Source organism: Lissotriton vulgaris, chromosome 9 (genome assembly GCF_964263255.1).
Source record: "Lissotriton vulgaris chromosome 9, aLisVul1.2, whole genome shotgun sequence".
Classification (NCBI taxonomy): Eukaryota; Metazoa; Chordata; class Amphibia; order Caudata; family Salamandridae; genus Lissotriton; species Lissotriton vulgaris.
In genome coordinates, this window is record NC_141697.1 from 380,416,275 (window position 1) to 380,442,364 (window position 26,090).

Genomic DNA, 26,090 nt, shown 5'->3' on the forward strand with positions numbered 1-26,090 from the left:
ATGCACAGCCACTATAGCATTTTTATTTTTCCATAGAGTTATTTAGGAAGAATGCAATTTAGGTCAGAAACTCTTAAAAGGTTAATGATGTACATTTGTGATCACTGGGTGAGCCACATACCTTTGAAGAACAGTTGCTAATGGGTTCTTTATCTCGGTAATTTTTACTCTACAATTGTACCCTCATCATGTCATGTCCCTGCTTATTTACATTGCTACCGGACAAGGATTCCCTTACAGAATATATTTTTTCCGTCAAGTAGTCTCTCCTATTTTATTTCTGTTTTTTTAGTTAAAATGTGTGTGATTGATAAGAGAGCTTAAAACATTTGAAGGCAACCCATTCACACTGAATTGATGTGATTGGGGCAGGGAACTGCCTCATTAACAGAATAATTGAGCTGTTAGTTAATTGTACTAGCTATTATCGGTAGAAAAGTGTAAAACTCTTCCCAGCAATGATTAGAAGAACAACAAAGACTTAGCATCTTAGATGTGCTTTGTAATTATACTACTGACACCGTTTTATATTGTGCTGGAATTAGATAGATAATTAGGCAGGCTGGCAGGCAGACAGACGGGCAGACAGGCAAGCAGGCAGGCAGACAAGCAAGATGGCAGACACACAGCCAGAGAGTCAGTCAACCAGCCAGTCACAATATAAATGAATAATTCAAAGAATACAGATAGACACCGTGTTTATGTCTTATCACTGACCTTTCCCCACATCTTGTTAGCAAAAAAAAATATGATTAGCAAGCTCGTTTTATTAGTGGAAAATGACTTACTGATTATTCCTGGTTGTAACATAATCACGTTATTTAACAACTAATTTTAAGTTGGTGTATGCTTTAGTTGAGAGACGACTAGTTAAACCTTTCCATTAGTCACCCCAACAAAAATCTAGACAGGGACAACGACAAGATGGACGGTGGACAAAACTGTCTAGAAAATACAGTAGCATTAGTGTACTTGCTCGTCAGTCTGGTTGAAACAAAACAAAATATTTTTCATTTAGTTCAGACACTTTGGAGACTTTTTCCTGGTGTGGGCATTTCACCCATCGCTTCCCGGAAACGAATCGGTGCTCATATATGCTGATTAAACCAGAAGGATCAACTAAAATCAGATGTGCTTGTGAACATCACGTGACTGGCCTCAACCAATGATCACAGGGTGTAAAGGGTGGCTTTGTAATAACATAACATTGTACCAATGGATTGCACTCCCATCATATAGTGCGAAAAGTAAACAGAGTGAGACACTAACGTAATTCACCCCTAAAACTGCTTAGATTCAGTCACTTTTGTCATCCTTTCTAGCTGTCAAAATGGTAATTTAAGAGCTGCACGTCACTGCGCCGGGGGACTGGATATATGGATTATATATAGTGGAATTACCTTTTTTGTTCGGCTATTTTTACTATTTCATACGGAGGACATGGCCTTTGACCGCTTGTTTATGTCTTTCCATGTTGGCCTTTCACAGAAGCACAAGGCTAATTTTGTGCTCCACTGACCAACAAAGGGAATTTGTCAGTTTATTCAAAAGGGGAGGAAAGTCGGCATGTTTAGGTTCCTCAGCTGAGCTTAACCCTCCCTCTCCCCGTTTCGTTGTCATAAAAAGCAACAGATTTCTGGTTTTTCTTTTCTTATGTGGCTGCTAATTAAAAATGCTTTGCGTATGTGCTTGGATTTGCTGAGTGCTGCTGCATTATTTTAAAACAAATAGCAGCACACATGAGCATAATAGCGGGGCACTTAGAGTTCCACAATGAAGGCAGAGTGCTTGGGTCTGCACTAAGAATGACGCTCTTAAACTATATGTCATACAAACACTTTGTATGCTTGGCCTTCAGCCGCTGAAATAATTACATCGGTCAAAGAAACTCCTGAAATTAATATAGATACAAACTCCTAATGAATATGGGGAAAACTGTAATAACTACCGGAGCCTTCTATGTGAAAGTGCCAGCAGGATTCTCAACACACTGGGAGTTTATGCTCTACAAGAATCAAATGCTATATAAAATACACTATTATTTTCAAGTCAAGCCAAAGAATATATGTTGCTTTGGTGCGTTATTAACATGCTTTCAATGGCTATTTTACATCGTTATTTATTTGCAGCACTACACAATGCTGTCCTAAAATTATACACCGCTAGTGTTTGTGAAAGAAAACTAATAGAACTTTATCAATATAGCTTCCCCTGAATAAAAGTAATTCACATTTATATTGAAAGGATAATGGACTTTTTCGAGGACACCAGAATTTCTATTCGCTGAGTAACCAGCATTTGTTCACTGTGCGATAACCAAGGTCTATATAATACATTTTAGTTTAGAGAACAATTTAATGAAGCTCTTCAAAATATAGCTAATATGAGTTTTAATGTGACAAAGGACTGAATTAAAAAGTTGCTGCTAAATATGGCAGCAATGGTTGCTTCTGGGTCTTACCGCTAACAGCTGAAAGTTGTACCTTGTTTAGATGCTGGGTTGCAAACCTGTGGAATAAGTGGCATTACCATTGTTACTTTTGGCCATTTTTATACCAAAATTGTGGCAACAAAAAGGCTTGCTAACACATTTCCAATAGTTATCAGCTGGTGTGTAGTATTATTGTTAAATGTTTGCAAGTGTGTTGAGTGGGATCAATGCCCCGCACTCAATTTCCAGACTTATTTTGTTACCACTCCGCCGCATCATTCACAGGTTCATATGATCCCCAAAGTATTTTAATAAGAATGTCCAGTTACATTCCTCCCTTCATGTGATCTGCAAATTAGGGCATTGGTGTAAATTGGTGGTCCTTCACGGACTTTCATAGGTACAAATCACCAACTTGGAAGTATATTTAAGCCTGTTCAAGAACAGTGAGAAGGAAAACCACACAAGCTGTTGCTGTCATTAGTAGGGTGAGTTTCAACCTCTCCATCCTGAACACATTTTAAACTTAGATGCTTCTCAGGATTTAATTGTGACTACGATTGTGTGATTGCAGTACAGTTTTACTATTGGGAGAGGTTGGAAATGGTCTATTTACACACATCTTTGGGCTTCTTAGGCAATACATTATAATGACTTAAGGTGACAGGCCACATTTATCCTTTTTTATGCTGCACATTGATACTGCTACTATCTATGCTTCTAACCCTATTTATGCTCTATTTTAAGTAGGGACTGCAATTCTAGTCAGGTTAAGTCAGTCACACACTTAAATCAGCCCGTACTCACCCTCTGGTAGCTTGGCACAGAGCACTCAGGCATCACATGAGAGGCAATGTGTAAAGCAGTTGTGCGTACGTGGGTATAGTAACACAGTAAAAACATTACAAAAAGATTCCACAATGAGGTATATAAATTGTATCTCTTTTACTCTTCAAAACAATATAAAAAACAATAAAAATCCAATTAAAGCATCCCAAATTATGAATACTTCAAGAATGTGCAATGCTGAAAGAGCCCTTGTGGTCTCATTGGGTTTTTTATGGTTACGCTGGAGAGTTTTCTCCCCGGGTCAATGTGAAGCAATGCTTCCATTTATATAAAAGTTAAAATGCAATGGCTTGTTTGCGGGACACTAATCTGACTTCGTTCTGGGCCCAACACAAGAGCCCTGGTGGATTACCGGGACCTCTCAAGTTCTGGAGTGCACAGTGCCTTTCTTGGGGGTGTGCAACGGTGCTGTCAACCTCAGGATCAGGAACCACATTACTTGGAGTCTCCCCTTAATGGATGCGATGCAGTGATTGGAGTCATGAAGGGCTCACTTTCTTCTTTCCTGCAGAGTGAGCTGGATAGTGCTTGACTGCCGTTGGGTGCTGCGTCTTCAGCAAAGTCGACAAACACAATGGTCTGGGCTCCAACTTGCAGACAAAGGGGCTCTTGATTGGTGTACAGTACGTATGTGTTTGGATGGCCGAAACTCTGCGGAGGCCCAGGGCTGGTTGAGGGCAAGTCAGGGTCCACATTAGAAGAGCGTAGAAGAGGTTGTTTGTGCAAATAAAATCTTTGATGGCCCTGGAATTTCCTGAACAGGGAGCAAGCCATCAAGCCCTTGGAGTTACTTAGGTTGCACAAGGTTGTAGAGAACAGGTCCAGTCCTTTTAACTGACTAGACCAGAGGCAGCAGAACAAAACAGTAGAGCACATAGCAAAGTAGCAGTCCCTCTAGCAGCCCAGTAATCAGCAGGCAGCAGGCTAAAACAGGAAAGCATTTAGCAAAATGCAGTCCCTTCTGGATCTTCGCGGCGTCTATGCATGGTGGGCATGAACTGTGCTGGAGCGATCCTACGGAACAGTTGTGTTCTTTGGAGCTTCACCCGTTGACGCCATTTCGAGCCTTAAGAATAAGTAGACTCGTAATAATGATCCACGGTTGTGGAAGTACCATCCACGTGGTTCCCTCTACCCATCACTGCATTGAGGTAAGAGGCATACAAGGACTGGGACAGTTAGACTGTCCTGACGAAGACCGGTGTGACCCACTTAATCGAGGGCACGGATTAACGGTCGAAACATGTTGACCACCGCAGTATAAGGAGTCGTGTTTGTGGATCTTGACTTCCTGCCTAAACACGTATACATCCTTTACTCTAAATTTTAATCCTGACCTTGGGACCCTGGAATAAAGTACTGGTGGGTACCCATGAGCCAGTTTTAACGAGCACCTTCCAACCTGCACATTAAGTCTATCACTTACCCATTCCGGACGGACAACACTAATCTATGTGATCACTGTATGTCACTTATATGTTGTTTGTGCTTGTTGATTTTGAGTAGTGTGTTTTTTTGTTTCCCCCCCTATGCTCTGCCCCCTGCGTGGCTACGCGGGGGCGTTTTGTAAGCAGACCTGATGATGAAGCATGTCACGCACATTGGGTGTGAGTGAGGGCAGTTTTTTCAATAAATTTTGACTTTTTAGTCCTGTCTCTGCGTCACTTTGTCTGTTGTTCCCCACCCCCCGTTGGTGTGTGCAGTCCCTTCTGTATCACAGCTCCTCTTCTTGGCAGAGTCTCCTTAGGACCTCAAAGTAAACTAGTGAGAGGGGGTCATAGACCCAATACGTATACCCAAATGTGTCCTTGAAGTATAGGTGACTACAATGCAAAGCCTTTGTGGTGCACAAGTCTCCTTTTAGCCCAACGTTATCTGCCAACCTTTCTGTGGAGCGGACGTGGGGGGCGGGGGGGTAAATCAGTGTTGTGTGTGATACCAGGCCACTACCTATTTATTTATTTATTTATTTATTTATTTATGTATTTATTTATTGATTTATGTATTAAAAAGTTTTCTATAGCGCGAACAAGACCCTTGGGTATCAGAGCGCTTAACATGACAAGAAATATATTATATTACAGTAGAGAAGTTTGATAGGTGTGTTTCCTCCCATGATAGGTGAAAGGAAGAAAACAAAGATGTAAAATAGGTAGATTACATTATTAGTTTAACAAAGAATATACAGTGGTCTTGGGTAGGATAGGTAGTTAATTATATTCTCCTGTATATGAATAATTTTAATGACTTTTTCATAGCTCTTTATGTTTTTCACAACCCAGATGTAGTATTGCGTCGACCGCTCATATCAACATAGAGTTGGCTGTTTCGCATTTACTTCCCTTATTTAGTAGGGTAGGCGTCTCTATGTCAGGCTTAGATGATGATCTGTTTGTCTAAGGAAGGAACTTGCTCATGAGTAAGATCTTAGCTTCCCTCTTAAATGTTGCGGTGTTTGTAATTTTTCTAATGTTCGGTGGGAGAGAGTTCCAAATTCTGGGGGCCGCTCCTGAAAAAGCTCTAACGTAGGTTTTCTTCTTCTTGAATATGGGTGGTCTCAGCATCAGTTCCTTGGCCTTCCTGGCTGGTCTGTTTCCTCCTGACATTATAATTTTCTGTGCAAGGTATCTTGGTTTGTTGTAATGAATCGCTCTGTGGGTAATACATCCCATTTTTTGTTGAAATCTGGGTTCGTAGGGTAGCCAATTTATTGCTTTCAGGTGCGGGGATATATGGTCAAATTTTCTTGTTCCTGTGACCAGTCTTGCTGCTGCATTGAGGCATGCTTTAAGTGGTGCGGTGGAAATTTTTGGTAAGCCTGCTAACGTTGTGCAACCATAACCAATCCGCGAGATAACCAGTGATTGTATTGCTAGTTTTAGATCCGTCTCTGTTAAAAATGGTTTCATTTTTCTCAAATAGTTCAGATGAAAGCGGGCGTTTTTTGCCATAGCTTTGATGTTTGCTTTCATGTCTAGATTCTCATCCAGTGTGATTCCAAGTGATTTCGCTGAATCAACCAGAGTGGGGGTGCAATTTAACGCTGTGATAATTTTCGACCATTCTTTCATTTCTGATTGGTTCTTTTGTGGCGAGATAAGTAAGAATTCTGTTTTATGTGCGTTTAGCTTCAGATGATTGGTAGTTAGCCAATTTAGTGTCATTTTGAGGGCCTCGTTCATTAAGATGATGTCTTCCATGGCTTTGATCTTGATGTACATCTGCGTGTCGTCCGCGTATTTGTGGTAAGATATTTTGGAATTTTGTAGAATTTCTGTGAGGGGTTCGATGTACAGATTAAACAATGATGGAGATAATGTTGAACCTTGAGGTACTCCAATTGTGTTTGGATATGATCGTGAGAGAGATTGGTTGACCAGGAATCTCTGACTTCTATTCTGTAGGAAGGACTCGAACCATCTCAGTACTTTACCAGATATTCCCATCCTGTCCTGAAGTCTGTTCAGTAATTTTTCATGGTTGACTGTATCAAATGCAGATGATAAGTCGAGGAGGATGAGTAGAAGTGCATCATTAACAATGTGTAGGATTGCCGTTTCAGTACTGTGACCTGTCCTAATACTGATTGGCAGTCATCTAGTAGTGAGAAATTGTCGATATGTTAGCTCATCTGATTCTGTACACATTTCTCTATTAATTTGGCCAGAAGTGGAATGTTGGTCACAGTGCGATAGTTGTTTGGATCTTTTGGGTCCGCTGTAGGTTTTTTGATGATCGGTACTACTTGACCTGTTTTTTAGGCAATCTGGAAGGATCCCCTGAGCAAGCGATGCGTTTATGATTTCTGTCCAAATAGGGATCACGATATGTCTGATTTCTTTTAGGCATTTTGACGGTAGTGGGTCATTATAGTGGTTGTTAGGTTTGATGTCAGATAGTGTTTTAGCAATGTTGTACTGGTTCAATGATTTGAAGGTGTCCCAATGTGCCTTGTTTTTTATCTTATTGTTCACATCTTTTGATGTAGTGTTGTAGCATGATTGTGTGTGGTAGTCAGGGTTGTCTGCTGCCATCTTGAGTTCTCTTTCCAGCTTGTTGGCTTTGTCGGTGAAAAAGTCGGAAAATTCTTTGCAGCTTAGTTGCGTTTTAATGACTTCTTGGGCAGATTTGGCTTGCTGGTTTGATTGTTGTTTTATGATCTCAAATAGTTTCGTGGTCTGTTTTTTGGCGTTGTGTAGTTCTTTTCTGATAAACTCCTTTTTTGCATTGAGGATCTGTTTGTTGTATTCATTTCTAATACTTCTAAGGGATTTCAGTTCAGGGGATGATGGGTGTTGTCTCCATTTTCTTTCTGCACATCTTAGGTTTCGTCCGTCATCATTCAAGGCTCCATTGAACCATGGGTTTTTATCCTTCTCTGTTACTCCTTTCAGTTTTAGCGGCATGGTAGTGTTGACAAGTTTTGGTCTTCCTTGCATCTTTCAATTAGTAGCTCCATGTTCGATTCTCTGGTATCCCGTATCCATCTTTTGCTTTTGATTGGTTGAGTGGTCTGTGTCTTCATCCATGTAGGTATCAGGAAGGTTATGGCATGGTGGTCTGACCAGTCGGGTGTATGTGTCATCTCCTCCCCTCCCTCGTGTACAAAAAGACCCATCTGTATGCTGTAGAATACTTCAGATGCAGTTGAGTGTCCTGTACTTCTGGCAGTCTAGAAGGAAGGCACAAAGTGTGGCTGTCAACCCATCCCACACATGTATTGGAGAAACACTGTAAGGCACCCAAGAGAGCTAGGAGCAGAGTAATGTCAACTTTCTTAAAGTGACATTTCTAGATTAGTAATACCAGCTACAACTTCACCAATAAAGCCCATTAGTCATTACCAATCCAATTATATAAAACATAAAGCAGCTACTCCTCTGCAGTCAGCAATTACACTTAAAATGCGTATTTAAAAAAATTCCAATGTAAACCTATGAGAGGAGCAGGCCTCAAAGCAGTGAAAACAAACATGGGTGGTTTTCACTACCAGGACAAGTAAAAGAAACAGGTGCATGTCCTACCTTTTACTTTCACAGCACTCTGCCCTTAGGGCTACCGATTCCCTACCTTGGGGGTGACTGATATGTAATAAAATGGGAGTTTAAGGCTTGGCAAGTAGTTTGAAATGCAAAGTCGAGTTGGCAATAAACTGCACCCACAGGCCTAGCAATGGCAGGCCTGAGTGTGGTTTGAAAGGTTACTTCTAGGGGTGGCACAATCATTGCTGCAGACCCTCTAGTAGCATTTAGTTTACAGGACCTGGTATATGGGACACCAATTTATTAGGGACTTATAAGTGAAGCAAAAATACCAATCATGCAGATTAACTTAAGCACTGGTCAGCAGTGGTAAAGTGCTCAGAGTTCTACAGCCATCAAAAAAGAAGTCAAAAACAGAGGAGGAGGAAGCATAAAGTCTTAGGTAACCCTGCAAAAAGGGCATTTACCAACAGCAATGCAATGCAAAAATATAGTATCTTGTATTCAGCCAATGATAACATACATTTTTTCGATCAATATTTATGACTTTCATTGTTGCGCAGTGACAAGCAACAGTGCTTTCTCATTTATCTGATGTCTTAGTATCGCTTAATATCTGTAAGAATAGTAGAGCGGTCTGAATGTAAATGGTGATTAGATCCGCTGTAGCCTAATCCCTTTATAGTAGCACTACAAATTTTCTAAGTGTGTACAAAGTTGTGAACATGCATGGATTGCATCTGAAGTACTGGGTTTTTCAGAACCCAGCGGTGCCAGGAACACACCCTATGACCTCGAGTCCTTCCTGTTTTAGACTACAGAAACACAGAGGTGAAGTCAAAGATCTAATTTATTGGCTGCAGCCAGTAACAGGTATCCTAGAAGTACAACACAGTGTATATTCTCAGGAGACTGCTCAATCTTACAAAACCAGCCTTCTCTTTTTATACAAAATATTATGCTTTAGGCAAACATTCCTCATTTTACAGTTGACCATTCACATATTTTCACTACAAAGAAAAAGCAGAGTCATGATGACAAACCCATATTTCAGTTTGTCCAGCCCACAATCAAATACCCGGCAAGGCCCAGTATTTTCATCAGATATCAACGGACCCCCCCAAAAAACGGGCACCTCCTCCTCGTAAAGCAAGTCATAAAGAAAGAAACAGGGACAGGTGTGTGTAAGATTAGGCATGGTTTGTGTGCGTTGAAAGGTTTATGATATGTTGTGCCTTGATACTAATCTCATTCGGCCACTGGGATGGGAACTGGCGGAACAGGTTTGGCTTCAGGCAGTGGAGTCAGCTTGCCCAGGTCACAGAGGAGTCAGCAAAGGTGTACGTGTCCTTCAGACTAGTTTTTGGCTTTAGTCATTTGGCCTATGTGAGGGCAATCACAAAATGGCTGCCATTCACAAAATGGAACCCGAGGGTTCAGGACGGAAACTCTGATTTCAGGGTGATTTTGTCACCCTAATATGACGAAAATGCTTGTGCATAGTATTCTAATCATTCTCGGTCCGCTGATACCAAAATCGTCATGATATGACGATGTTTATAACACGGGTCCAGAATTTTCAGTACCACACATCTCTGCCTAATTATTTATATTAAAAGCTATTGATAACTACATACATTTTTAGATATCCATAGTTTAAAAAAATGAGGGGCTGGTCAGGGCCACCGGTTGGCTGGTACTACTTGACAGCCATTGAGCCCATCGCTTGGTGCAAGCCCCCAGTTGCCTACACTTAGATTCCTGGTAGCACAGGCACCCACTCAAATGTGCACAAAACCACCCGAACCCTCTAAAGTGCATTGCTTGATTTGCCCACCTGATTGATCTACTCTTAGTGTTCCCTCAGTTTGGTCATAGATTGGCGATGTTCCTGGAATGCACCTGCACCATCCATCTGCATTATCCAATTGTATGTCAATGATATAATTTGAGATGTCATCAATGATGTCATTAATTATGTGTTAGAACATATCATGAGTGATGTCATATGTGAGGTCATAAGAAATGCAAGAAAATATTTTTTGTTCTGCCAAAAACATTGGTGCCGCTTGACGAATCTGTATGAACCTTTCAAAAAGCTTCCCCTTTTTGGTTCATCTGCTGTGTTGAATGCTTTGTGGTGTTCCGTCAAGCAGGGGTGAGAAAAAAGGCCGGGTCTTAAAATGTGTTTTTCTCTTGTTATGTCTTTGGGGATTTTTCATTTTTTGAACATTACTACAGCCTGAAACAACTGAATGGAATTATACCAAATTTGGCAGAAAGCTAGATGTTGGTCCAGAAAGCGTGATTTTTGTGATATGGTGTAAAACCATTCAGCAGTTTCAGAGATATTCAAGTTTAAAATTTGATTGGCTGCCAACACTTTAACCAGGAAGTGTTGGCAGCCATCTTGGGACATCCCACAAAAAATATTTATAAAAAAAAGTAAAGGGGCAGAGTAAGAATACCCTGACGCTCCAGATATGGTAGGGGAGTCCCATAGGGACCTCACTGTGCTTTAAAGCATTTTTGTTTTCAATAAAATGTTGCCACAAATTCACAGATGAACCCTCGGATCAATGGCAACATTTATAATTCCACAAAAAGAAGCGCAGGCTCCCACATGTCTTTGTCATGAAGCCCCCGGGTGGACCAAATCCCAGGAGCAGTATTTTTTAATTAAGTGGGGGTGCCCACGTGGCACCCCCGGTACAAAAGGGGGTGGTGATGGACGGAGCATCTGAATCAATCAAACACTCACACCCAGTCAAAAGATCTGGGTTTAATCAATCACCGTTCTTTAGCTCACTCTGCCACCCCAGTTCAGACATGGCTATATGCAAATCAGTCTGACCCTGTGCCTCATGGGACCAGTCCAGCCCGAACTACCAAGCCATGTCTTCCCAGGACCGGAAACAAGCTTCCGAGGACCGGTTTCTGGCATTCCAGCCGTCTTCAGCCCAGCTTGCTTGAATCCAGTGGCAAAGTGAGCAAGGGACTCACGTCTGAGCATACCCTGCCACACTTATGGCGGCCAAAAGCGGTACAAAGGGGGGTGGTGATGGACGGAGCATCTGAATCAATCAAACACTCACACCCAGTCAAAGGATCTGGGTTTAATCCATCACCGTTTTTTAGCCCACTCTGCCACCCCAGTTCAGACATGGCTATATGCAAATCAGTCTGACCCTGTGCCTCATGGGAACAGTCCAGCCCGAACTGCCAAGCCATGTCTTCCCTGGACCGGAAACAAGCTTCTGAGGACCGGTTTCGGGCATTCCAGCCGTCTTCAGCCCGGCTTGCTTGAATCCAGTGGCAAAGTGAGCAAGGGACTCACGTCTGAGCATACCCTGCCACACTTATGGTGGCCAAAAGCGTGGCACCCCCTGCGCCTTAGGCACTGCCACCTCCATGGGGGGAAACAATAAAATGAAGTGAGGGACCAGCATTTCCCCCACAATCTCGGGGACACCACCTCCCTAGGGCCTAATTTTAAAGAAACATAGAAACCCCAGTGCCCTGGTGACTGCCACCCCTAGGGCAAAATGTGAAGATAATGCAGGGGGTCCCACAAGCCTCTCCCACAGCCCTGGGGACCACCACCTCCCTGGGGCTAAATAAAACATTAATTTAAGGGGCTACATGTCCTCCTGCAGGCCCAGAGACCTCCACCTTAATGGGGCTAAAATCAAATTAGTGTGGGGGCATGTTGGGCACCTGCTGGTTGGGGTATGAAGTCCACTTGGATGATGAGGGACCTTGGAGGCCAACAAGCCCCCCAGTTACATCCAGTAAGTCCCTTACAGCTGTATTGCTGAGAGGTCTTCAGAGGTCATGCCACCTTTCTCCACCGCTCGTTAAAAGCCATGGAAATTCACTCTAAAAACCATAGGTTACAGGGACGTTATAGTTAGGAAATAGAATTTTAAAAAACCTAGAAATTCACTGAAAAAAACGAAGGCTACGTTGTAGTTAGGCTCAGATTTCACTCATACACAACCAGTGAAATTCAGCAGTTTTAGTCACCTGAGCTAACCATAACTTACACCCCCACAATGCACCTATTATGACCTCACATATTACATCACTCATGACATCTCTAATGACATCTCAAATGACATCACTGATGACATCATCCAGAGAACCACTCACACACCCACTCATGCCCCCATTGAACCTCTTGTACACCCACACAATCACTCACGTACCCTTTCACAGACCCATACCAGTATTCATATACTCACTCACTCTCCCATATAGAGCACTCACATAACTACTCATTTACTCACTCATACAGCTACTGACCGGACCATTCACTCACCCTACAGCAACTCATTTCACCAGTCACTCACCCATACAGTAACTCACATAGGTACACAGTCACCCATATAGCTACTGACACACCCACTTATTTACCTACAGAATAAATCACACACACACACACTCACCCATACACAGCCACTCATATAACCACTTACATACCCATTCACACATCCATACAAGCACTCACATCTGCTCATTCATTAATACAGCCATTCCGATAGACACTCTTCACAACAGACACTCAGATACCAACTCACTTAGCCAAAAACCCACTCAAACAATCACACACCCACCCACATAGCCACTTACAGACTGAGTCACTCACTCTTATAGTGGGTGTGTAGTTACTTTATGGTAGAGTGAGTGGGTGTATGAATGGCCGTCTCAGTAAGTGACTGCATGTGTAAGTGGCTGTATGGGTGAGTGAGTGACTGTTTTAGTAGGTGTTTTGTTATATGAGTTCATGTGTGAGTGACTGTATTAAACAGCAAGTATCTGTGTGAATGGATGTATGGGTGAGTACAGGATATGTGCATGCTTGTATGGATATGTGAATGGTTATCTAAGTGGTTGTGTGAGTGAGTGTTTGAGTGCTTCTATGGGTGAGTGAGCAGCTGTGTTAAGTGGCTATGGGGGAGTGATTGAGTGTGTGGCTTTGTTGGAAAATAAGTGTGTGCATAAGTAATTATATGGGTGAGTGTGTGGATATGTGGCTGGCTCTATGGGCGAATAACTGGTTGCATGAGTGGCTGTATAAATTAGTAAATGGTTATGGGTAAACGAGTGAGTGGGTATGTGAGTGGCTCCATGGAGGACTGAGTATGTGAGTGAGTACTGGTATAGGTCTGTGAATGGGTATGTCAGTGGTTGTATGGGTGTGTGAGTGGGCGAACAAAAGGTTGACGGGGTGTGAGCAGGTGTGTGAGTGATTCTGTGGATGATATTATCAGTGATGTCATTTATGATGTCATCAGTGTTGTCACTGATCATGTCATGAGTGATGTAATATGTGAATTCATAAGCAGTGCATTGCTAGGGAAAAAGTTATAGTTAGCTCAGGTAACTAAAACTGCTGAATTTCACTGGATTTGTACAAGTAAAATCTAACCCTAACTATAATGTCCCTGTAACCTTTGTTTCAATGAATTTCAATGTTTTTTCAATTAGTTATCAATTTGCAGAGCAGAGGAGAAAGGGGGCTGGACCTCCGTCCATCTTATAGGAATCCCGCTGTGTAGGACTTAAAGGAGGTACTAGGAGTGCTGCTTGGCCCTCAATGCCCCTCAGGAGTAAGGTGGACTTTATTCTCCAACCAGTAATGCACCACAGGACGAGCTGTGTTTGCAAAGTGGTGATAAAAGAAGGAGTGGCCTCCAAAGGCTGCTTAGCAATCCTGCTGTGTGGGAGTCACTGAAGGTAACAGGAGGGTTAGTTGGCCCTCAGGGATGTCTTTGGGGGTCAACTACCCCTCCTATAGCCTCCAGTAATTCCTACAGAGCAAGGTTGCTGAGAGGTTGTCAGAGTCCACAGCCCCTTTCTCCACCACTGTGCAAACGCACCTCCTGGTGCCCTACCAGTAGGGTGATCAAGCCCCCCTGGGTCCAGAAGATCCTTGGGTGCTAACTACCTCTCCTTTTAACTCCAGTAAGTCCCACACAGTGGGTTTGGTGAGAGGTGTTTGGTGGCCATGCACTGTTTCTCCAGCACTCTGCAAACATGCCCATTTCTGCACTACTAGTTTGGGTATGAAGTCCCCTTGACTCTTGCGGGTCCTTGGGGTTCAACTAGCCCTTCTGCCACCTCCAGTAAGACCCACACAGCTTGGTTGCTTAGAGGTTGTCAGAGGCCATGCCCCCTTTCTTCACCACTCTGCAAGCGCAACTCCTGACGTACTACAGTTTGGGGGAAGCAGTCCACTTTAGTCCTGGGGCCTCAGGAGTAAAGTGAAATTCATTGCCCAACCAGAAACACGCCAGGGGGAGTGTTTACAGAGTGGTGGAGAAAGAGTGCATTGCTTCAAGTCCTCTCAGCAATCATGCTGTCTGCGACTTACTGGAGGTAACAACAGGGCTTTTTGGCTCCCAAAGACCCTTAGCATTCAAGGAGATTCCATTCTCCAACCCCCACTGCACCAGGAGATGCATTTGCAGAGTGGTGGTGAAGCGAGGCTCCATAGTCCCCCTTCCCTCGGCCAATTTCAGGTTGACGGACCCCATATCATGGGGCCACTATTTTGTTTTGAATAGTAAGGGGCCCAGCAGCCTCTCTCCCCATGCCGATTATGGCCCCTGAGACCCCATCGCCAATACCGGGCCTTTTCATTTTTTGTTTATTTTCTAAATAAAGGAAGGGGGTCCATGTGGCCCACCTTCCTGGGGCCAATTTAGGCCCAAGGGACCCCCTCCCCTGGATCCTGCCATTTATTTTATAATTCTTTTTAATTGGAGGGGGGACACACGTCCCCTCTCCTGAGGCGAATTTTGACTCCAGGCACCCCATCTGCCAGGGCAAGGCCTATATTTATGTATTTTAAAAAATGGACGTCGGCCACGTGGGCCCATTCCCCAGGCTGGTTTTGGCCCGGGGACCCAATCCCCAAAGCTAAGCCTTCATATATATTTTTTAAATGGAGAGGGAGGCCTGCATGGCCCCCATTCCCGGGCCTATAGTTCCCTGGGGACACCATCCCCGGGGCATTGCCATCTCGTTGGGGACCATGAGGGAAGCCTGAAGGCCCCATGGCCCCTGCTTCCTGCAGGAACTGCCATTGTTTTTGGACAGAGGGAGCTGATGACATGCAGCTACCTCTGTCCTAAAACAATTCTGCTCCGCTTCATGCAAGCAAGAGCATTATTATTTGACATACCCCCGGGAAAGTGATGCTCCCTGGGGCTGCAGGGGGCCACGTGCCACCCAGAATTTCTGTGTATTAACCCCGGGGAGGTTGCAGTCTCCAGGGCTGCTTGGGGGGCTGGAGCCCGCACGCATTAGTATTTAATATAACCACTGGCAGGTGGCGGTCCCTGCGGCTGCGGGTGCCACATGCCCCCCGGATTTCTTTTGTCTCTATCCCTGGGGAGATGGCAGTCCCTGGAGCTGCGGGGGGCCCATGTGGGCACCCATCATCATTTTCATAATGCCCCCGGTTCCTGGCCCACCCGGGGGCCTAAATTAAATGGAGTGTGGTAGCATACGCTTTTGATCATGTCCTTGGACTACAATATAGAATGCCGCAGGCAACTTAGTGATAGGAAATACTACACTCCTGTAAGAGAAGACCCCACCCCTAGGTTGAACAGAGTCATCTCCACCATGGTCTTTTCTGCTGAGACGCAGGGTTGGATCACAAAGAAAGAGGCAGACTTCCTGGTGACAAAAGAACCTATCACTCCCTACTTCGACTGTCTTCCAAAGATCCACAAGAAAACTACACCAATACCGGGGCGACTGATCGTGTCCTGGATTGGGTCCATATTGGAACCATTGTCCAAGTTTGTGGACCATTTCATTCAACCCTTAGTAAGGGCCACACTGTCAGAGACACCACTGATGTCATCCGCTTTCTTGAGGGTTCTCAACATCCAGAAGCGATAGACCTGTTGGTCCATATGGATGTTGAAGCCCTTTCTACTAATATCCCTCTGAGAGCGACACTTGAGGTGATTGAAGACGCTTTGACAAGTAGTGAGTGGAGTTCTTCCACTCCGGTGGCCTTCGTGTTAGAGTGTGTGACCATTGCAGTAACTGAAAACTACTTTGAATACTACACCCAACTCTACCACCAAATGCAGGGCACATCAATGGGCAGCACGTTCGCACTGATTCTGGCGTGCATGTACATGTCAGCATTCGAGGAAAGAGAGATTCTTAATCCCAGAAATCCCTAAATGGGAAATGTGCTACTGTGGAAGAGATTTATCGATGACATTTCAATCCTTTGGAAAGGTGATCGAAACAGATGCAATGAGTTTTTCACATGGATAAACACATTAAATCCGTTTCTGAAATTTACTAACACCATATCAGAGACAGAGATTCCCTTCCTTGATCTTTTAATCAGACTAGAGGATGATAAAATCTCGACTACCCTCTACCGTAAACCTGCTGAAAGGAACAGCTTCCTATTCTTCAGTAGCCACCACCCTAGAGCCCTCAGACAGAACTTACCCTTCGGCCAGTTCCTTCGAATTAGAAGGAACTGTAAGCTCCATTATAGATTATAAGAAGGAACCAAAAAAACTGAAGCAAGATCTTCTCCAGAGAGAGTATCCATGACAGGTGGTAGACACTGCGTGCAAGAGAGCTCAGAATAATAACCGTGAGAGGCTTCTGGAAGACAAATTCAGATATCCCAATCCCTCCATCATGTGCGTTACCACATACATCCCAGACTCCAACCGGTTAAGGAGAACAATCTGCAATCACTGGCATATCCTCAACACAGAAGCCCTTAACTTACCAGTTCAGAGATTCGCGTTTAAAAGAACAAATAACATCAAGGATATGCTAATCCACACAAGACCCACAAAACAGCACATTAAGGGGCAAACAACGCTATGGGACCTTCCCCCGGTTACAGGGCATTACCCATGTGGATCATGCTCTGCCTGTCACCTCGCAAAAGCAACAAAGAAACTCAGTTTCCAGAATGGGGTGCATTAGAAAATGGCCACCCACACCAACTGTAATACCACAAACTGTATTTATCTAATGAAATGTAGATGTGGTTTACTGTACATCGGCATGACCACCAGACCGGTTAAAGTCCGCATAATGGAACACAGGAGCATTTTTAGGTGCCAAAAGAGTAACACCAAAATGACCACCCATTTCAAAGATGCACAACATACACCAGACGCATTTGAATGGGGCGTCCTGGAAGCACATGTTGGGTTGTCAAAAAGTGAACTGTTCCGCATGGAACAACGGTGGGTTGTCCGACTAGCAACTGATTGTTCAGGACTGAACGAAAACATCCCCTGGAGTCTCTTGACTTAGTTAGTCTAACTCCCACTCCCGCAATTCCCTGTCAAGAAACCGCCCCAGAGATACATACTGTACAATAAAGACCGAGCCTTACTTTCAACATTGGGCCCAGATTAGGGCATATGCCCCGGGTTCATGATTTAATAATGTTGGCGCATCACACTGACACGTGTCCCAGTACGAAGAACCTAGTTACACGGCCAAGTTTTTCCCTCTTATTTATCATGGGGGATTGTCTAACACGAATGAAATACTGCCACCTTGGATGCAGACTGGGGTTAGTTCCACTACATTGCAAATTAGAAATTGATAAAGCCCCTAGTCTGCGTCCGCAGTTATAAAACCACTGTACATACTAGCACACAATCTCCAGCACGATTATGCCAAATACTGTTCCTTCATGGCTCACGTTGTGTGACCCCTGCTAACTCTATCAAGTTGTTTTAATCCATGCATCATACACTCTTTCTCTCCCACCTGCTACATATTATGTCGTGACCGACTATGGTTCCCCATCTAAACAGGGCATATGCGATTTTAACAACATTTTTAGGTTGTCAGCGGCCCCCGATTGCTTGCTCAATTACATGGGATACCTTAATCAACAATGGCTTCCTCTTCATAGCGGGCCAATGCAATTATAACATTGACAGGCTAGGCGTTTAAGCGGCTCCCTTGTGCTTTCTTCATGGTGCTTACGAGACAGCGGTGCTTCCGGGTTCCCCCAGCATGGCGCCGGCACTGCGGTCCGCGCACTAGTCTCTCGTACACGTCACGGAGCTCTGACCCACAGGCCCGCCCTCCCGTCAGACCAGCCAGAGGTACTTAGACCCTACACACAGCACCTCTGCCAGTTCTACCTGGATGGCCTTGTGGGGGTAGGATTACCGTATTCTGAACTCTGAGTCACCGTGAGTACATTGCCGCCGCACCATTAAGCACCATGCGTGCTCCAGCCTCACACACTACGGACACCCTCCGATAGTAGCGGGGAGGTGTAATACTGCTTGCGATGCATTGTTTTCTTTGCCTTCCCACACTGCATGATCTTTAATCAGGGTAGATATTGCGGCCAAAGGGTTCTAGGTTTGGTAAAGGCTGGTTGCATCCAGCAACGTGCACCAAGCCCTACGAATTAGTTCAGCTACCACTTTGCCCGGCCCCGGTGTCTTTGTTCCACGTGGGGTACTGTGGAGTGCACGGATCATCCTTGGTCTGATCAGGAGCGCTCACTGGTCACCCACTAGTTTCACAGACTACTGGGCGGGTCCAAGGGGGTCTATCTCTACCTAACTAGTTTGTCTCTTTTTTGATGCTTGAGCATGATTGTGACAACACGCAATCATGGTAGCTGTCCTGGGGGCCTGTATGCACCGTCCAGGCTCTTTTGTTCCGGTGATAAATGCACATGGGTCCTGCTGTAAACGACCATGTTAAATGTTTTACATATGTTTTTCCCAACTGCTTGGACACTACTTATGAGTGTCTACGCGAGCCGGTACTGATGCCAGGCAACTCTGACCCTAATGGGGTGAGTTCACTGTGATTTTTTGCTCTACGTCTCTACTCAGGCTCAATTACACTATACCATTGGAAGTGACACGGTGTGCTCATGTCACGCATGCCACGAGTCACTTTAATTGATGTTACATCATCATGCTTTAAGTGCATCTTTATATATATATTTTTTTTTGTGTGATGCACTTGGTTCCAGTTCTAATCAGAACATTGTGGAAAGTATATTTTAATGTTGTTGTCATTTCTTTTTTTATTGCAGGTTGTGTTTTTATGATCTACAAGGTACCACTCTTTAGGATGCTGTATTGGTGGTCACTTAACTCCTCCTCTCCATGTTGACCACTACCAATAAGTGTAGGTAGATCCTTTTTGGTCCTAATGAATTGCCATCTAATAAGTTAATAGGCAAGAAACATGTCAACCTTCATTTTCTCAACAAGCACATAGACTCCATATCCTAGAGTGAAACTACGAGCCTTGTTCCATTTTTCAATTAGGGTAGGGGCCACGTTCATTAAAATTGTTTTGAGTGGACCTCCTCCTCTGTTTTAGCCCACTTGCTTACACTCACTCTTCACCTACACAGTTTTAGGGCCCTCAAACGCACCTCACCCACCGGCAAAAGGAAAAAAGATCTTTGCCAAGAAGGCCCATTCACGGGTGCCGATCGGGTATTGCAATGCCGACCCGATAAGGAGCAGACCCGATGATGAAGCCAGACACCTAGCTGAAAGGAGTGATTCCCTCTCCCCACTCCGATGGATTCATAGTAGGTATGATGTCCGCAAATAGAACACTATCAACCATGCATTTTATGATAAGAACTGCATACCATTTTTGTGTAGCTTGCTTAACGGACATGTATGCTGGACCTGGATAAATATTAGTCCACCCTGCCCCTCTCTTTGTTTCAGCTATTGTTCAGAGTCACATGATGCTGAGCTGATCTGCCTACGGCATGGAAATCGAACCATGAGCCCCACGCTCTTTAGTCATTCAACCTGGCCGCTGCGCCACACCTCTGAATCCCCTACTGGCCTACTGCAACTCGAGACCTTTGCAGGATTATTTGGTTCACAGCTGCACCAACACACGGGCTGACAGGGGGAACTGGTTGTAAAAACAGAGTGATTTCTATAAGTGTGGTAGGTGTTTAGCCTTCATAGTAGTAGTGATGAGCAAGAGTACTCTCTATCTTCAGGCAGAACACAATGCATTAACAAGTTTATCACATGGGGAGTGATTACGTGGTCTATGTCCTACAGTGTCCAAGTGGATATCAATATGTTGGCAGTACAATTAGCCACGTGAAAAAGAGAGTTTTGAAACACTACAGAGAAAAAAAAATGTTAATGAGTGAGTGGGTATATGATTACCTGTATAGGTTAGCAAGTAGGTCTGTTTATAGAATTATGAATCAGTGAATGGGTGTGTAAGTATTCATTTGGGTTTGTGAATGTTGGCTTTGGAGTGGCAGAGGTCGTATAAAAGAATCAATAGTGAGTGTCAGTGGGTACGTCAGAGATGCTGTGGATGATGTCTTCAGTATCGTCAATAGTGATGTCATCAGTGATGTCATGAGTGATGTCACAACCATGTTATGGTATGTTATGTTAATCTCGATTTATATAGCGCCAAATCGCCGACAGGTCTCTTAGCGCTTGCTTTGGGAACCCGTCCTGGCTTTCCCTGCGAGATAGCCCCTACTGGGCATCCCCAAGGTGAAGACCAGGCATTCTATCGTGGTGGGGCCATAGTGGAGATTAAGCAAGATATTGCCCAGAGTTGCAACCCATGATTCGAGTAGGCACCGAGGCGAGAATTATCAAGTCCGTGGACATTTTGAGCTCAAGACACTGCCGCGTCGGGAATTGAACCCTGGTCACGGGTCTGTCCTTTGCATCAGGGTCTGCCTCCTCTAACCAGTGAGCCACACTTCTCCACTGTCCATCTCATGAGTGATGTCATATGTGAGGTGATAAGCAGTACATTGCAGGGTTGTGACTAATAGTTAGCTCAGCTAACTATAACTGCTGAATGTCTCTGGTTCTGTACGAGTGAAATGTCAGCCTAACTATAATGTCACTGTAGCCTTTGTTTTTTTCAGTGAATAGCTAAGGGTTTTTTTAAATTCTATTTAAGAACTATGACAGCCCTGTAACCTTTGTTTTTTTCAGTGAATTTCGAAGGTTTCTTAAATGCTAATTCCTTACTATTGCGTCCCTGTAAACTTTGTTTTTGTTAATGAATTTATAAGGTTTTTCAAATAGTAGTCACATTTGAAGGGTGCTGGAGAAAGGTGGCTGGGCCTTCGACAAGCTCTCAGGAACTCTGCTGCGTAGGACTTGCAGAAGACACCAGGACAGCTTCTTGGCCCCCAAGGTCCCTCTGGAGCCAAGGGGACTCTATCCTCCAACTAGTAGTGGGCCGGGAGGCACATTAGCAGAGTGGTGGGGAAAGGTGGCGTGGCCTGCTATCAGAACTCAGCCAAAGGCAAGCCTGCCTGCCCCCATCTGCGTCTAGTTGGCGGCCAGCGCCAGCCAGGCTGCTAGTTACCCATCAGGTGGCCGTATTGTATGCTCCAAGAAGCAACTATTACGTTTGAATAATAAGGCCTGTGTGCTCTATATTGAGCTAGACCGATTGAAGGCTAACCAGCCTATGACCTGCAGCTACTGTCCTTTTTCATTAGGGGTAAGCTCCGGGATATGCAAGGATTACTCCTCTCCCAACTCTCCCTCTGCTATTTCTGCTCAGGGAGATATTAGCCTTATCAAGGCCTGCCTGATTAACTGCAGATCTCTCCCCAAACATGCAGAGGACATCTGGCTCTCATTGGAGGCTAGCGCATTGGATTTAATGTTTCTTACCAAAACATGGCTCAAGGAGAGCTCAAATCCAGACCTGGCGGCCATTCCAGATGGTTTCATGTTGGCGGGTGTCAGTAGAGGTGGCAAAAAGACTGGGGTGGGGTGGCTATTATTCTTAGGGAGACCTGGGAAATCTCCTGCAGAGGAATGAACAAATAGGGATCCTGAAGGCCATGACTTTCTGCGTAAAAATTGCATCCACTCTATCAGTGGCTGGTATCCTAGTTTATAGACCTCCTAACATTCCGACCTGACATCTAGCAGATTTCTGCGATATAGCAGCACACCTCTCTCTAAAATACATTAGATTTACTATTCTAGGGGACTTAACCGTCCACATGGACAATGACATATGAGTCAAAGCCAACCAACTTGCAGATACGTTGAACGGGCTCAACTTTACACAACGCGTCATGGGCCCCACTCATGCTGCCGGCCACATACTCAATCTAATTTTTACTAATGACCCCAACCTACAGTTTGAGGCTCCTCTACCACTAACATGGTCTGACCATTTACTGATACCTTTCAACTTTAAACCTACTCACTACAGTATTAGACCTCAGCACTGCCCTGAGAGAAGGAGAAACTGGAGCAAAGTCACAAGAGATAGCATGACACCAGCACTCCTCACGGTCCCCCTCACGCTGTCAGATAATCCTGATAAAGATACAGCAAGTTTTATTAGTTGGGTGGACAATGCTCTTGATGCAGTTGCCCCCCTCAGATTTGTCGTCTCCTCTAGGAAGAGACCATCTGCCCCCTTGTTTTCCTCCGAACTTCAATCTGTTAATAGTTTATGTATAAAATTGCAGCATGCTTGGAGACAATCATATGACCCTGCAGCCAAACTCACCTACAGAAAGGCCCTTAAAAACATCCATGAATTCAAGCGAAGTACCATGCGAGACTACTTCACCCACAAGATTAAATCAGCTGAAAATTCAGCGAAAGTTCTATTCAAAATCGCAAAATGCTTCTCTAAACCAGCAGCTCTTGATAGTGCTGTGATTTCCTTCTCTTCCCTCTGCACAAGGTTGATACATTTTTTTCAGGACAAAATTCAAACTATCTACTGTACTTTTTAATCCATTTTGACTCTGCCTGAGCAGAACGCCACTCAAGTCAGCCTAGAGTCTTTGACCAAATTCTGCCCTCTTTCTCTGGAAGTACCATCATTCTTTTGCTCACCACACCACCCCAGTTTGGACCCAGCCATATGCAAATCAGACTTGACCCTGTTCCTTGTGGGAACAGTCCAGCCTGAACTGCCAAGCAAGGCCCTCCCTTAACTGGAAACAAGCATCCTGGGACCGGTTTCAGGGCATCACCCTTCATAAGCCACGCTAGCTTGAATCCAGTAATGCAGTGAGCACGGGACCCACAACTGGGTATACCCTTCCCCCTTAGGGTGACATTTGCAAAAGAAACAATTGATGAATGGAATGCTGGACAATGCAAACATTTACACCCAGTCACAAGGATCTGGGTTAAATCCATACATTTTTTTGCTCACCACACCACCCCAGTTTGGACCCAGCCATATGCAAATCAGTCTTGACCCTGTTCCTTGTGGGAACAGTCTAGCCCGAACTGCCAAGCCAGGTCCTACCTGGACTGGAAACAAGCATCCTGGGACCGGTTTCAGGGAATCACCCTTCATCAGCCAGACTAGGTTGAATCCAGTGATGTAGTGAGCATGGGGCCCACGTCTGGACATACCCTTCCCACTTAGGGCGACCTATGCAAAAGAAACAATTGATGGACGGAATGATGGACAATGCAAATATTTACCCCCAGTCACAAGGATTGGATGGGTATGCCCAGACATGGGTCCTGTGTTCTCCATGCCACTGGAGTCAAGCTATCCTGGCTGAAGAGAGGCAAATCTCCTAAACCGGTCCTTAGATGCTTCTTTCCAGTCCAGGGAGGACCTGGCCTGGCAGTTAGGGCTGGACTGTTCCTATTGGTACCGGGTCAAGACTGATTTGCATGTGGCTGGGTTTAAACTGGAGTGGCATGATGAGCAAGAAAACAATGAATTTAGGCCCAGATTTCTGCACTGGGGAGAATGTATGACATTGTTCTGCATTCTGTCCATAAATTGTTGTTTTTGCATTTGTCACCCCAAGTCGGATGGGTATGCCCAGACGTGGGTCCTGTGCTACAGGGTCTAGACTGATTTGCATGTGACTGGGTTCAAACTGGAATGACACGGTGATAAAAAAAAAGATGGATTTAGGCCCAGATCACTGTACTGGGCTGAATGTATGACATTGTTGTGCATTCTGTCCATCAATTGTTGTTTTTGCCTCTTTCACTGGAGGATTCTTTAAAATAAATATCAGAATGTAAATCTGGCTCACCGGGGAATTTCTGCCCGGACCAGTTCTTTAATCTTCTGGCCCCCTGTTTTAATGTCTCCCTGAACCAAATTTCGAACTCATCTCTGAGCTCAAGCATTTTTCCAGCAGCATAGCAACAGGTTTTCCTACTGCCCATTCTTAAAAAGCCAGACGCCGACTCTACAGAGTATAAAAACTTCAGGCCCATCTCACTTCTATTTGCTCGAGCAAAAATCCTTGAACAAATAGTCCAGAGCCAACTATCAGAATTCTTGGAATCTAACAATTGATTCAACAACTCCCAATCCTGCTAAAGAGCAGGTTATAACACATAGACTGCTCTCTTAGAAGTGGCAGAGAGTGTCCGTGAGACTACTGATCAGGGCAACACAGCAATGCTTGTGCTGCTGGATCTGTCTGCGGCCTTCGACACTGTCACCCATCCAATTCTCCTAGAGAGATTAAAACTAATGGGAATTCAGGGCACTGCCCTTGCCTGGATCCGGTCCTTTCTAGAGAACCAGACACAGCAAGTTTTTCTCTGTCCCTTCGACTCTTCCCAGAAGCCTCTTGTTTGTGGGGTTCCCCAGGTATCGGCACTGAGACCTCTCCTTTTTAATGTATACCTCGACCCTCTTGCAGCCTTGGTTGAATCCCTGCGGGGGAAGGTGATTTCCGACGCTGACAATACCCAGCTTCTGTTTTCTTTTAAAGAACAATCGGAGTTTGCTATAATCAACTTTAGAAGCTGTCTAAGTCACATCTCAGCTTGGATGACACAACATTTTCTAAAGCTGAACTCGGAGAAGACCGAGGTACTTTTCTTCAACCTACAGGCCTCTAAGCCAGTAAACTCAGAGAGAAACTTGGGTTTCATATTTGACAATGATCTTTCTTGCAAGTCCCAGATCCGGCAAGTCTCCTCCTCTACTTTGGGAAACTTCACACCTTGCAAATGTTCTTCCACTTCCTCCCGATGGACTGGAGTAGGACGGTGGTTATTTCCTTAATTACATCCCATCTGTACTATGCTAATGGCCTTTACCTGGGTATCCCTGCATATCTGAGTTGCAGACTGCAAATGATACAGAATGCAGCGGCTAGACTGATTTGCAAGGTGCCTTACCCATCACTCCATCACATCCCAGCTGAGAAGCCTCCATTGTCGAGGCCTGGCCTACTTGAGAGTCAGACTCCAACACTACCATCATGACCGGGCTTTGAGATCTAACTACCTACAGCTCCTCACCACTCCCAGCTTTCGCAAGGCGAAGGTTGGTGGTAGAGCTTATACAGTCAGGACAGCTAAACTGTGGATTGCCATGCCGCTCCCGCTCCACCTGACTGAACCAGCACCTGCTTTCAGGCGAGCTCTGAAAACCTGGCTCTTCAACTGTCATTAAGCTGGTGTGTGCTCTGTGTTATTCGACTGCCTTAGCGCTGGGACACCTCCATTGGAGGTAGCTGCTCACCATACAAGTTTCAAAATAAATAAATAAATACATCTGCTGTGTGGGACCTACTGGAGGTAACAGGAGGGGCAGGTGGGGGCTAGCTACCCCTCCTATTATCTCCAGTAAGTCCCATACAGCAGGATTACTGAGTTCTGATAGCAGGCCATGCAACCTTTCCCCACCACTCTGCAAATGTGCCCCTGGCGCGCTCTTGGTTGGGGGATAACATTCCTTTGCCTCTAAGGGTCCCTGGGGGGCAACTAGCCTGCTTGTTACCTCCAGAAAGCCCCACACAGTTGGATTGCTGAGAGGTGGTCAGAGGCCATGCCCCC